Genomic DNA, 12,733 nt, shown 5'->3' with positions numbered 1-12,733 from the left:
GAATGCATGTGAATATACAAAGGTGCATTGCATTAAACAAGTCCACTGAGTGTCCCAAAATTGCCGGCCTGCCTGCATTCATCCATCAATTGTTCTAAATTTTTCATTACCCAATGAGCTGAGGTGGAGTCTTAGCCACTGGTACCATCAGGGAGGTGTGTAAAGCACTTTAGGCTAGACAGCCAATCAGCTGCCAGCTTCTATCTGTCAATCAAATACAGCAGCCAATCTGAAAGCTGCCCCTTAATCAGCAGGCCCTTTATGACATCACAGAAAGACCCTCAGAACTATCTGTGCATGTCTAATGGCTGGCTGTCAGTTGGGCGGGTGGGTGGCAGAGGGAGGGGATGTCTGTCTCGTTTCTCCTGAAAATTGCGTTTTTTCTGCGTTTACGGGAAAAGTTGAGGTCCGACGCGCAAAAGTGGGGTATCGTAGAAATCACCTTTTAAAGACGCACATTTCTGGCCCCCCAAAAATGGGCATTTCAAATGAGAAATGAGTCCAATGAACAAAATAGGGTGAATAAGTATGTATTTCAGGGGTGAGTTAGCAGGTTATTGGGGAAGTAGGTCCTGATATTTTTGGAGGTTGCAGGGACCACTACACCATTCAAAATAGGCAGGGTTTAGCATATGCAGTTAGGCCCCGTAGGTTGATTTTAGCTAAAAAGTGCCCCAAACACTCAAACGGGCTTGTATCTGGGAAGGGAAAATATGGGAAACATGACTTAGACAGCAAATGATACACTGTTTGCCATGTTTCCAAATTTTTATGCACAGTGGTTACAGCATGAAGCGAATGCATGTGAATATACAAAGGTGCATTGCATTAAACAAGTCCAATGAGCGTCCCAAAATGGCCGGCCTGCCTGCTTTCATCCATCAATTGTTCTAAATTTTTCATTACCCAATGAGCTGAGGTGGAGTCTTAGCCAGTGGTACCATCAGGGAGGTGTGTAAAGCACTTTAGGCTAGACAGCCAATCAGCTGCCAGCTTCCATCTGTCAATCAAATACAGCAGCCAATCAGAAAGCTGCCCATTGATCAGCAGGCCCTTTATGACATCACAGAAAGACCCTCAGAACTATCTGTGCATGTCTAATGGCTGGCTGTCAGTTGGGCGGGTGGGTGGCAGAGGGAGGGTATGTCTGTCTCGTTTCTCCCTAAAATTGCGGTTTTTCTGCGTTTACGGGAAAAGTTGAGGTCCGACGCGCAAAAGTGGGGTATCGTAGAAATCATCTTTTAAAGTCGCACATTTCTGGTCCCCCAAAAATGTGCATTTCAAATGAGAAATGAGTCCAATGAACAAAATAGGGTGAATAAGTATGTATTTCAGGGGTGAGTAAGCAGGTTATTGGGGAAGTAAGTCCTGATATTTTTGGAGGTTGCAGCGGCCACTACACCATTCAAAATAGGCAGGCTTTAGCATATGCAGTTAGGCCCCGTAGGATGATTTTAGCTAAAAAGTGCCCCAAACACTCAAACGGGCTTGTATCTGGGAAGGGAAAATATGGGAAACATGACTTAGACAGCAAATGATACACTGTTTGCCAGGTTTCCAAATTTTTATGCACAGTGGTTACAGCATGAAGCGAATGCATGTGAATATACAAAGGTGCATTGCATTAAACAAGTCCACTGAGTGTCCCAAAATGGCCGGCCTGCCTGCTTTCATCCATCAATTGTTCTAAATTTTTCATTACCCAATGAGCTGAGGTGGAGTCTTAGCCAGTGGTACCATCAGGGAGGTGTGTAAAGCACTTTAGGCTAGACAGCCAATCAGCTGCCAGCTTCCATCTGTCAATCAAATACAGCAGCCAATCAGAAAGCTGCCCATTGATCAGAAGGCCCTTTATGACATCACAGACAGACCCTCAGAACTATCTGTGCATGTCTAATGGCGGGCTGTCAGTTGGGCGGGTGGGTGGCAGAGGGAGGGGATGTCTGTCTCGTTTCTCCTGAAAATTGCGCTTTTTCTGCGTTTACGGGAAAAGTCGAGGTCCGACGCGCAAAAGTGGGGTATCGTAGAAATCACCTTTTAAAGACGCACATTTCTGGCCCCCCAAAAATGGGCATTTCAAATGAGAAATGAGTCCAATGAACAAAATAGGGTGAATAAGTATGTATTTCAGGGGTGAGTTAGCAGGTTATTGGGGAAGTAAGTCCTGATATTTTTGGAGGTTGCAGGGGCCACTACACCATTCAAAATAGGCAGGGTTTAGCATATGCAGTTAGGCCCCGTAGGTTGATTTTAGCTAAAAAGTGCCCGAAACACTCAAACGGGCTTGTACTGTATCTGGGAAGGGAAAATATGGGAAACATGACTTAGACAGCAAATGATACACTGTTTGCCATGTTTCCAAATTTTTATCTAATGGCGGGCTGTCAGTTGGGCGGGTGGGTGGCAGAGGGAGGGGATGTCTGTCTCGTTTCTCCTGAAAATTGCGCTTTTTCTGCGTTTACGGGAAAAGTCGAGGTCCGACGCGCAAAAGTGGGGTATCGTAGAAATCACCTTTTAAAGACGCACATTTCTGGCCCCCCAAAAATGGGCATTTCAAATGAGAAATGAGTCCAATGAACAAGCTAGGGTAAATAAGTATGTATTTCATGGGTGAGTTAGCAGGTTATTGGGGAAGTAAGTCCTGATATTTTTGGAGGTTGCAGGGGCCACTACACCATTCAAAATAGGCAGGCTTTAGCATATGCAGTTAGGCCCCGTAGGATGATTTTAGCTAAAAAGTGCCCCAAACACTCAAACGGGCTTGCATCTGGGAAGGGAAAATATGGGAAACATGACTTAGACACCAAAAGATACACTAAATGCCATGTTTCCAAATTTTTATGCACAGTGGTTACAGCATGAAGCGAATGCATGTGAATATACAAAGGTGCATTGCATTAAACAAGTCCACTGAGTGTCCCAAAATTGCCGGCCTGCCTGCATTCATCCATCAATTGTTCTAAATTTTTCATTACCCAATGAGCTGAGGTGGAGTCTTAGCCACTGGTACCATCAGGGAGGTGTGTAAAGCACTTTAGGCTAGACAGCCAATCAGCTGCCAGCTTCAATCTGTCAATCAAATACAGCAACCAATCAGAAAGCTGCCCATTGATCAGCAGGCCCTTTATGACATCACAGACAGACCCTCAGAACTATCTGTGCATGTCTAATGGCGGGCTGTCAGTTGGGCGGGTGGGTGGCAGAGGGAGGGGATGTCTGTCTCGTTTCTCCTAAAAATTGCGCTTTTTCTGCGTTTACGGGAAAAGTCGAGGTCCGACGCGCAAAAGTGGGGTATCGTAGAAATCACCTTTTAAAGACGCACATTTCTGGCCCCCCAAAAATGGGCATTTCAAATGAGAAATGAGTCCAATGAACAAAATAGGGTGAATAAATATGTATTTCAGGGGTGAGTTAGCAGGTTATTGGGGAAGTAAGTCCTGATATTTTTGGAGGTTGCAGGGGCCACTACACCATTCAAAATAGGCAGGGTTTAGCATATGCAGTTAGGCCCCGTAGGTTGATTTTAGCTAAAAAGTGCCCCAAACACTCAAACGGGCTTGTATCTGGGAAGGGAAAATATGGGAAACATGACTTAGACACCAAAAGATACACTAAATGCCATGTTTCCAAATTTTTATGCACAGTGGTTACAGCATGAAGCGAATGCATGTGAATATACAAAGGTGCATTGCATTAAACAAGTCCACTGAGTGTCCCAAAATTGCCGGCCTGCCTGCATTCATCCATCAATTGTTCTAAATTTTTCATTACCCAATGAGCTGAGGTGGAGTCTTAGCCACTGGTACCATCAGGGAGGTGTGTAAAGCACTTTAGGCTAGACAGCCAATCAGCTGCCAGCTTCCATCTGTCAATCAAATACAGCAACCAATCAGAAAGCTGCCCATTGATCAGCAGGCCCTTTATGACATCACAGACAGACCCTCAGAACTATCTGTGCATGTCTAATGGCGGGCTGTCAGTTGGGCGGGTGGGTGGCAGAGGGAGGGGATGTCTGTCTCGTTTCTCCTGAAAATTGCGCTTTTTCTGCGTTTACGGGAAAAGTCGAGGTCCGACGCGCAAAAGTGGGGTATCGTAGAAATCACCTTTTAAAGACGCACATTTCTGGCCCCCCAAAAATGGGCATTTCAAATGAGAAATGAGTCCAATGAACAAAATAGGGTGAATAAGTATGTATTTCAGGGGTGAGTTAGCAGGTTATTGGGGAAGTAAGTCCTGATATTTTTGGAGGTTGCAGGGGCCACTACACCATTCAAAATAGGCAGGGTTTAGCATATGCAGTTAGGCCCCGTAGGTTGATTTTAGCTAAAAAGTGCCCCAAACACTCAAACGGGCTTGTATCTGGGAAGGGAAAATATGGGAAACATGACTTAGACAGCAAATGATACACTGTTTGCCATGTTTCCAAATTTTTATGCACAGTGGTTACAGCATGAAGCGAATGCATGTGAATATACAAAGGTGCATTGCATTAAACAAGTCCACTGAGTGTCCCAAAATTGCCGGCCTGCCTGCATTCATCCATCAATTGTTCTAAATTTTTCATTACCCAATGAGCTGAGGTGGAGTCTTAGCCACTGGTACCATCAGGGAGGTGTGTAAAGCACTTTAGGCTAGACAGCCAATCAGCTGCCAGCTTCCATCTGTCAATCAAATACAGCAACCAATCAGAAAGCTGCCCATTGATCAGCAGGCCCTTTATGACATCACAGACAGACCCTCAGAACTACTGTATCTGTGCATGTCTAATTGCTGGCTGTCAGTTGGGCGGGTGGGTGGCAGAGGGAAGGATGTCTGTCTTGTTTCTCCTGAAAATTGCAGTTTTTCTGCGTTTACGGGAAAAGTTGAGGTCCGACGCGCAAAAGTGGGGTATCGTAGAAATCACCTTTTAAAGTCGCACATTTCCGGCCCCCCAAAAATGGGCATTTCAAATTAGAAATGAGTCCAATGAACAAAATAGGGTGAATAAGTATGTATTTCAGGGGTGATTTAGCAGATTATTGGGGAAGTAAGTCCTGATATTTTTGGAGGTTGCAGGGGCCACTACACCATTTAAAATAGGCAGGTTTTAGCATATGCAGTTAGGCCCTGTAGGATGATTTTAGCTAAAAAGTGCCCCAAACACTCAAATGGGCTTGTATCTGGGAAGGGAAAAAATGGGAAACATGACTTAGACACCAAATGATACACTGTTTGCCATGTTTCCAAATTTTTATGCACAGCGGTTACAGCATGAAGCGAATGCATGTGAATATACAAAGGTGCATTGCATTAAACAAGTCCAAAGAGCGTCCCAAAATGGACGGCCTGCCTGCTTTCATCCATCAATTGTTCTAAATTTTTCATTTCCCAACGAGCTGAGGTGGAGTCTTAGCCAGTGGTACCATCAGGGAGGTGTGTAAAGCACTTTAGGCTAGACTGCCAATCAGCTGCCAGCTTCTATCTGTCAATCAAATACAGCAGCCAATCAGAAAGCTGCCCCTTAATCAGCAGGCCCTTTATGACATCACAGAAAGACCCTCAGAACTATCTGTGCATGTCTAATGGCTGGCTGTCAGTTGGGCGGGTGGGTGGCAGAGGGAGGGGATGTCTGTCTCGTTTCTCCTGAAAATTGCGTTTTTTCTGCGTTTACGGGAAAAGTTGAGGTCCGACGCGCAAAAGTGGGGTATCGTAGAAATCACCTTTTAAAGAAGCACATTTCTGGCCCCCCAAAAATGGGCATTTCAAATGAGAAATGAGTCCAATGAACAAAATAGGGTGAATAAGTATGTATTTCAGGGGTGAGTTAGCAGGTTATTGGGGAAGTAAGTCCTGATATTTTTGGAGGTTGCAGGGGCCACTACACCATTCAAAATAGGCAGGGTTTAGCATATGCAGTTAGGCCCCGTAGGTTGATTTTAGCTAAAAAGTGCCACAAACACTCAAACGGGCTTGTATCTGGGAAGGGAAAATATGGGAAACATGACTTAGACAGCAAATGATAGACTGTTTGCCATGTTTCCAAATTTTTATGCACAGTGGTTACAGCATGAAGCGAATGCATGTGAATATACAAAGGTGCATTGCATTAAACAAGTCCAATGAGCGTCCTAAAATGGCCGGCCTGCCTGCTTTCATCCATCAATTGTTCTAAATTTTTAATTTCCCAACGAGCTGAGGTGGAGTCTTAGCCAGTGGTACCATCAGGGAGGTGTGTAAAGCACTTTAGGCTAGACTGCCAATCAGCTGCCAGCTTCTATCTGTCAATCAAATACAGCAGCCAATCAGAAAGCTGCCCCTTAATCAGCAGGCCCTTTATGACATCACAGACAGACCCTCAGAACTATATGTGCATGTCTAATTGCTGGCTGTCAGTTGGGCGGGTGGGTGGCAGAGGGAGGGGATGTCTGTCTCGTTTCTCCTGAAAATTGCGCTTTTTCTGCGTTTACGGGAAAAGTTGAGGTCCGACGCGCAAAAGTGGGGTATCGTAGAAATCACCTTTTAAAGACGCACATTTCTGGCCCCCCAAAAATGGGCATTTCAAATGAGAAATGAGTCCAATGAACAAAATAGGGTGAATAAGTATGTATTTCAGGGGTGATTTAGCAGATTATTGGGGAAGTAAGTCCTGATATTTTTGGAGGTTGCAGGGGCCACTACACCATTCAAAATAGGCAGGCTTTAGCATATGCAGTTAGGCCCCGTAGGATGATTTTAGCTAAAAAGTGCCCCAAACACTCAAACGGGCTTGTATCTGGGAAGGGAAAATATGGGAAACATGACTTAGACAGCAAATGATACACTGTTTGCCATGTTTTCAAAGTTTTATGCACAGTGGTTACAGCATGAAGTGAATGCATGTGAATATACAAAGGTGCATTGCATTAAACAAGTCCACTGAGTGTCCCAAAATTGCCGGCCTGCCTGCATTCATCCATCAATTGTTCTAAATTTTTCATTACCCAATGAGCTGAGGTGGAGTCTTAGCCACTGGTACCATCAGGGAGGTGTGTAAAGCACTTTAGGCTAGACAGCCAATCAGCTGCCAGCTTCCATCTGTCAATCAAATACAGCAGCCAATCAGAAAGCTGCCCATTGATCAGAAGGCCCTTTATGACATCACAGACAGACCCTCAGAACTATCTGTGCATGTCTAATGGCGGGCTGTCAGTTGGGCGGGTGGGTGGCAGAGGGAGGGGATGTCTGTCTCGTTTCTCCTGAAAATTGCGCTTTTTCTGCGTTTACGGGAAAAGTCGAGGTCCGACGCGCAAAAGTGGGGTATCGTAGAAATCACCTTTTAAAGTCGCACATTTCCGGCCCCCCAAAAATGGGCATTTCAAATTAGAAATGAGTCCAATGAACAAAATAGGGTGAATAAATATGTTTTTCAGGGGTGATTTAGCAGATTATTGGGGAAGTAAGTCCTGATATTTTTGGAGGTTGCAGGGGCCACTACACCATTTAAAATAGCCAGGTTTTAGCATATGCAGTTAGGCCCTGTAGGATGATTTTAGCTAAAAAGTGCCCCAAACACTCAAATGGGCTTGTATCTGGGAAGGGAAAAAATGGGAAACATGACTTAGACACCAAATGATACACTGTTTGCCATGTTTCCAAATTTTTATGCACAGCGGTTACAGCATGAAGCGAATGCATGTGAATATACAAAGGTGCATTGCATTAAACAAGTCCAAAGAGCGTCCCAAAATGGACGGCCTGCCTGCTTTCATCCATCAATTGTTCTAAATTTTTCATTTCCCAACGAGCTGAGGTGGAGTCTTAGCCAGTGGTACCATCAGGGAGGTGTGTAAAGCACTTTAGGCTAGACTGCCAATCAGCTGCCAGCTTCTATCTGTCAATCAAATACAGCAGCCAATCAGAAAGCTGCCCCTTAATCAGCAGGCCCTTTATGACATCACAGAAAGACCCTCAGAACTATCTGTGCATGTCTAATGGCTGGCTGTCAGTTGGGCGGGTGGGTGGCAGAGGGAGGGGATGTCTGTCTCGTTTCTCCTGAAAATTGCGTTTTTTCTGCGTTTACGGGAAAAGTTGAGGTCCGACGCGCAAAAGTGGGGTATCGTAGAAATCACCTTTTAAAGAAGCACATTTCTGGCCCCCCAAAAATGGGCATTTCAAATGAGAAATGAGTCCAATGAACAAAATAGGGTGAATAAGTATGTATTTCAGGGGTGAGTTAGCAGGTTATTGGGGAAGTAAGTCCTGATATTTTTGGAGGTTGCAGGGGCCACTACACCATTCAAAATAGGCAGGGTTTAGCATATGCAGTTAGGCCCCGTAGGTTGATTTTAGCTAAAAAGTGCCACAAACACTCAAACGGGCTTGTATCTGGGAAGGGAAAATATGGGAAACATGACTTAGACAGCAAATGATAGACTGTTTGCCATGTTTCCAAATTTTTATGCACAGTGGTTACAGCATGAAGCGAATGCATGTGAATATACAAAGGTGCATTGCATTAAACAAGTCCAATGAGCGTCCCAAAATGGCCGGCCTGCCTGCTTTCATCCATCAATTGTTCTAAATTTTTAATTTCCCGAGCTGAGGTGGAGTCTTAGCCAGTGGTACCATCAGGGAGGTGTGTAAAGCACTTTAGGCTAGACTGCCAATCAGCTGCCAGCTTCTATCTGTCAATCAAATACAGCAGCCAATCAGAAAGCTGCCCCTTAATCAGCAGGCCCTTTATGACATCACAGACAGACCCTCAGAACTATCTGTGCATGTCTAATTGCTGGCTGTCAGTTGGGCGGGTGGGTGGCAGAGGGAGGGGATGTCTGTCTCGTTTCTCCTGAAAATTGCGCTTTTTCTGCGTTTACGGGAAAAGTTGAGGTCCGACGCGCAAAAGTGGGGTATCGTAGAAATCACCTTTTAAAGACGCACATTTCTGGCCCCCCAAAAATGGGCATTTCAAATGAGAAATGAGTCCAATGAACAAAATAGGGTGAATAAGTATGTATTTCAGGGGTGATTTAGCAGATTATTGGGGAAGTAAGTCCTGATATTTTTGGAGGTTGCAGGGGCCACTACACCATTCAAAATAGGCAGGCTTTAGCATATGCAGTTAGGCCCCGTAGGATGATTTTAGCTAAAAAGTGCCCCAAACACTCAAACGGGCTTGTATCTGGGAAGGGAAAATATGGGAAACATGACTTAGACAGCAAATGATACACTGTTTGCCATGTTTTCAAAGTTTTATGCACAGTGGTTACAGCATGAAGTGAATGCATGTGAATATACAAAGGTGCATTGCATTAAACAAGTCCACTGAGTGTCCCAAAATTGCCGGCCTGCCTGCATCCATCCATCAATTGTTCTAAATTTTTCATTACCCAATGAGCTGAGGTGGAGTCTTAGCCACTGGTACCATCAGGGAGGTGTGTAAAGCACTTTAGGCTAGACAGCCAATCAGCTGCCAGCTTCCATCTGTCAATCAAATACAGCAGCCAATCAGAAAGCTGCCCATTGATCAGAAGGCCCTTTATGACATCACAGACAGACCCTCAGAACTATCTGTGCATGTCTAATGGCGGGCTGTCAGTTGGGCGGGTGGGTGGCAGAGGGAGGGGATGTCTGTCTCGTTTCTCCTGAAAATTGCGCTTTTTCTGCGTTTACGGGAAAAGTCGAGGTCCGACGCGCAAAAGTGGGGTATCGTAGAAATCACCTTTTAAAGACGCACATTTCTGGCCCCCCAAAAATGGGCATTTCAAATGAGAAATGAGTCCAATGAACAAAATAGGGTGAATAAGTATGTATTTCAGGGGTGAGTTAGCAGGTTATTGGGGAAGTAAGTCCTGATATTTTTGGAGGTTGCAGGGGCCACTACACCATTCAAAATAGGCAGGGTTTAGCATATGCAGTTAGGCCCCGTAGGTTGATTTTAGCTAAAAAGTGCCCGAAACACTCAAACGGGCTTGTACTGTATCTGGGAAGGGAAAATATGGGAAACATGACTTAGACAGCAAATGATACACTGTTTGCCATGTTTCCAAATTTTTATCTAATGGCGGGCTGTCAGTTGGGCGGGTGGGTGGCAGAGGGAGGGGATGTCTGTCTCGTTTCTCCTGAAAATTGCGCTTTTTCTGCGTTTACGGGAAAAGTCGAGGTCCGACGCGCAAAAGTGGGGTATCGTAGAAATCACCTTTTAAAGACGCACATTTCTGGCCCCCCAAAAATGGGCATTTCAAATGAGAAATGAGTCCAATGAACAAAATAGGGTGAATAAGTATGTATTTCATGGGTGAGTTAGCAGGTTATTGGGGAAGTAAGTCCTGATATTTTTGGAGGTTGCAGGGGCCACTACACCATTCAAAATAGGCAGGCTTTAGCATATGCAGTTAGGCCCCGTAGGATGATTTTAGCTAAAAAGTGCCCCAAACACTCAAACGGGCTTGCATCTGGGAAGGGAAAATATGGGAAACATGACTTAGACACCAAAAGATACACTAAATGCCATGTTTCCAAATTTTTATGCACAGTGGTTACAGCATGAAGCGAATGCATGTGAATATACAAAGGTGCATTGCATTAAACAAGTCCACTGAGTGTCCCAAAATTGCCGGCCTGCCTGCATTCATCCATCAATTGTTCTAAATTTTTCATTACCCAATGAGCTGAGGTGGAGTCTTAGCCACTGGTACCATCAGGGAGGTGTGTAAAGCACTTTAGGCTAGACAGCCAATCAGCTGCCAGCTTCCATCTGTCAATCAAATACAGCAACCAATCAGAAAGCTGCCCATTGATCAGCAGGCCCTTTATGACATCACAGACAGACCCTCAGAACTATCTGTGCATGTCTAATGGCGGGCTGTCAGTTGGGCGGGTGGGTGGCAGAGGGAGGGGTTGTCTGTCTCGTTTCTCCTAAAAATTGCGCTTTTTCTGCGTTTACGGGAAAAGTCGAGGTCCGACGCGCAAAAGTGGGGTATCGTAGAAATCACCTTTTAAAGACGCACATTTCTGGCCCCCCAAAAATGGGCATTTCAAATGAGAAATGAGTCCAATGAACAAAATAGGGTGAATAAATATGTATTTCAGGGGTGAGTTAGCAGGTTATTGGGGAAGTAAGTCCTGATATTTTTGGAGGTTGCAGGGGCCACTACACCATTCAAAATAGGCAGGGTTTAGCATATGCAGTTAGGCCCCGTAGGTTGATTTTAGCTAAAAAGTGCCCCAAACACTCAAACGGGCTTGTATCTGGGAAGGGAAAATATGGGAAACATGACTTAGACACCAAAAGATACACTAAATGCCATGTTTCCAAATTTTTATGCACAGTGGTTACAGCATGAAGCGAATGCATGTGAATATACAAAGGTGCATTGCATTAAACAAGTCCACTGAGTGTCCCAAAATTGCCGGCCTGCCTGCATTCATCCATCAATTGTTCTAAATTTTTCATTACCCAATGAGCTGAGGTGGAGTCTTAGCCACTGGTACCATCAGGGAGGTGTGTAAAGCACTTTAGGCTAGACAGCCAATCAGCTGCCAGCTTCCATCTGTCAATCAAATACAGCAACCAATCAGAAAGCTGCCCATTGATCAGCAGGCCCTTTATGACATCACAGACAGACCCTCAGAACTATCTGTGCATGTCTAATGGCGGGCTGTCAGTTGGGCGGGTGGGTGGCAGAGGGAGGGGATGTCTGTCTCGTTTCTCCTGAAAATTGCGCTTTTTCTGCGTTTACGGGAAAAGTCGAGGTCCGACGCGCAAAAGTGGGGTATCGTAGAAATCACCTTTTAAAGACGCACATTTCTGGCCCCCCAAAAATGGGCATTTCAAATGAGAAATGAGTCCAATGAACAAAATAGGGTGAATAAGTATGTATTTCAGGGGTGAGTTAGCAGGTTATTGGGGAAGTAAGTCCTGATATTTTTGGAGGTTGCAGGGGCCACTACACCATTCAAAATAGGCAGGGTTTAGCATATGCAGTTAGGCCCCGTAGGTTGATTTTAGCTAAAAAGTGCCCCAAACACTCAAACGGGCTTGTATCTGGGAAGGGAAAATATGGGAAACATGACTTAGACACCAAAAGATACACTAAATGCCATGTTTCCAAATTTTTATGCACAGTGGTTACAGCATGAAGCGAATGCATGTGAATATACAAAGGTGCATTGCATTAAACAAGTCCACTGAGTGTCCCAAAATTGCCGGCCTGCCTGCATTCATCCATCAATTGTTCTAAATTTTTCATTACCCAATGAGCTGAGGTGGAGTCTTAGCCACTGGTACCATCAGGGAGGTGTGTAAAGCACTTTAGGCTAGACAGCCAATCAGCTGCCAGCTTCCATCTGTCAATCAAATACAGCAACCAATCAGAAAGCTGCCCATTGATCAGCAGGCCCTTTATGACATCACAGACAGACCCTCAGAACTATCTGTGCATGTCTAATGGCGGGCTGTCAGTTGGGCGGGTGGGTGGCAGAGGGAGGGGATGTCTGTCTCGTTTCTCCTGAAAATTGCGCTTTTTCTGCGTTTACGGGAAAAGTCGAGGTCCGACGCGCAAAAGTGGGGTATCGTAGAAATCACCTTTTAAAGACGCACATTTCTGGCCCCCCAAAAATGGGCATTTCAAATGAGAAATGAGTCCAATGAACAAAATAGGGTGAATAAGTATGTATTTCAGGGGTGAGTTAGCAGGTTATTGGGGAAGTAAGTCCTGATATTTTTGGAGGTTGCAGGGGCCACTACACCATTCAAAATAGGCAGGGTTTAGCATAT

The sequence above is a fragment of the Crinia signifera genome, chromosome 5 (assembly GCF_055691185.1).
Source record: "Crinia signifera chromosome 5, ASM5569118v1, whole genome shotgun sequence".
Taxonomy (NCBI): Eukaryota; Metazoa; Chordata; class Amphibia; order Anura; family Myobatrachidae; genus Crinia; species Crinia signifera.
This window is presented reverse-complemented; position numbering follows the sequence as displayed.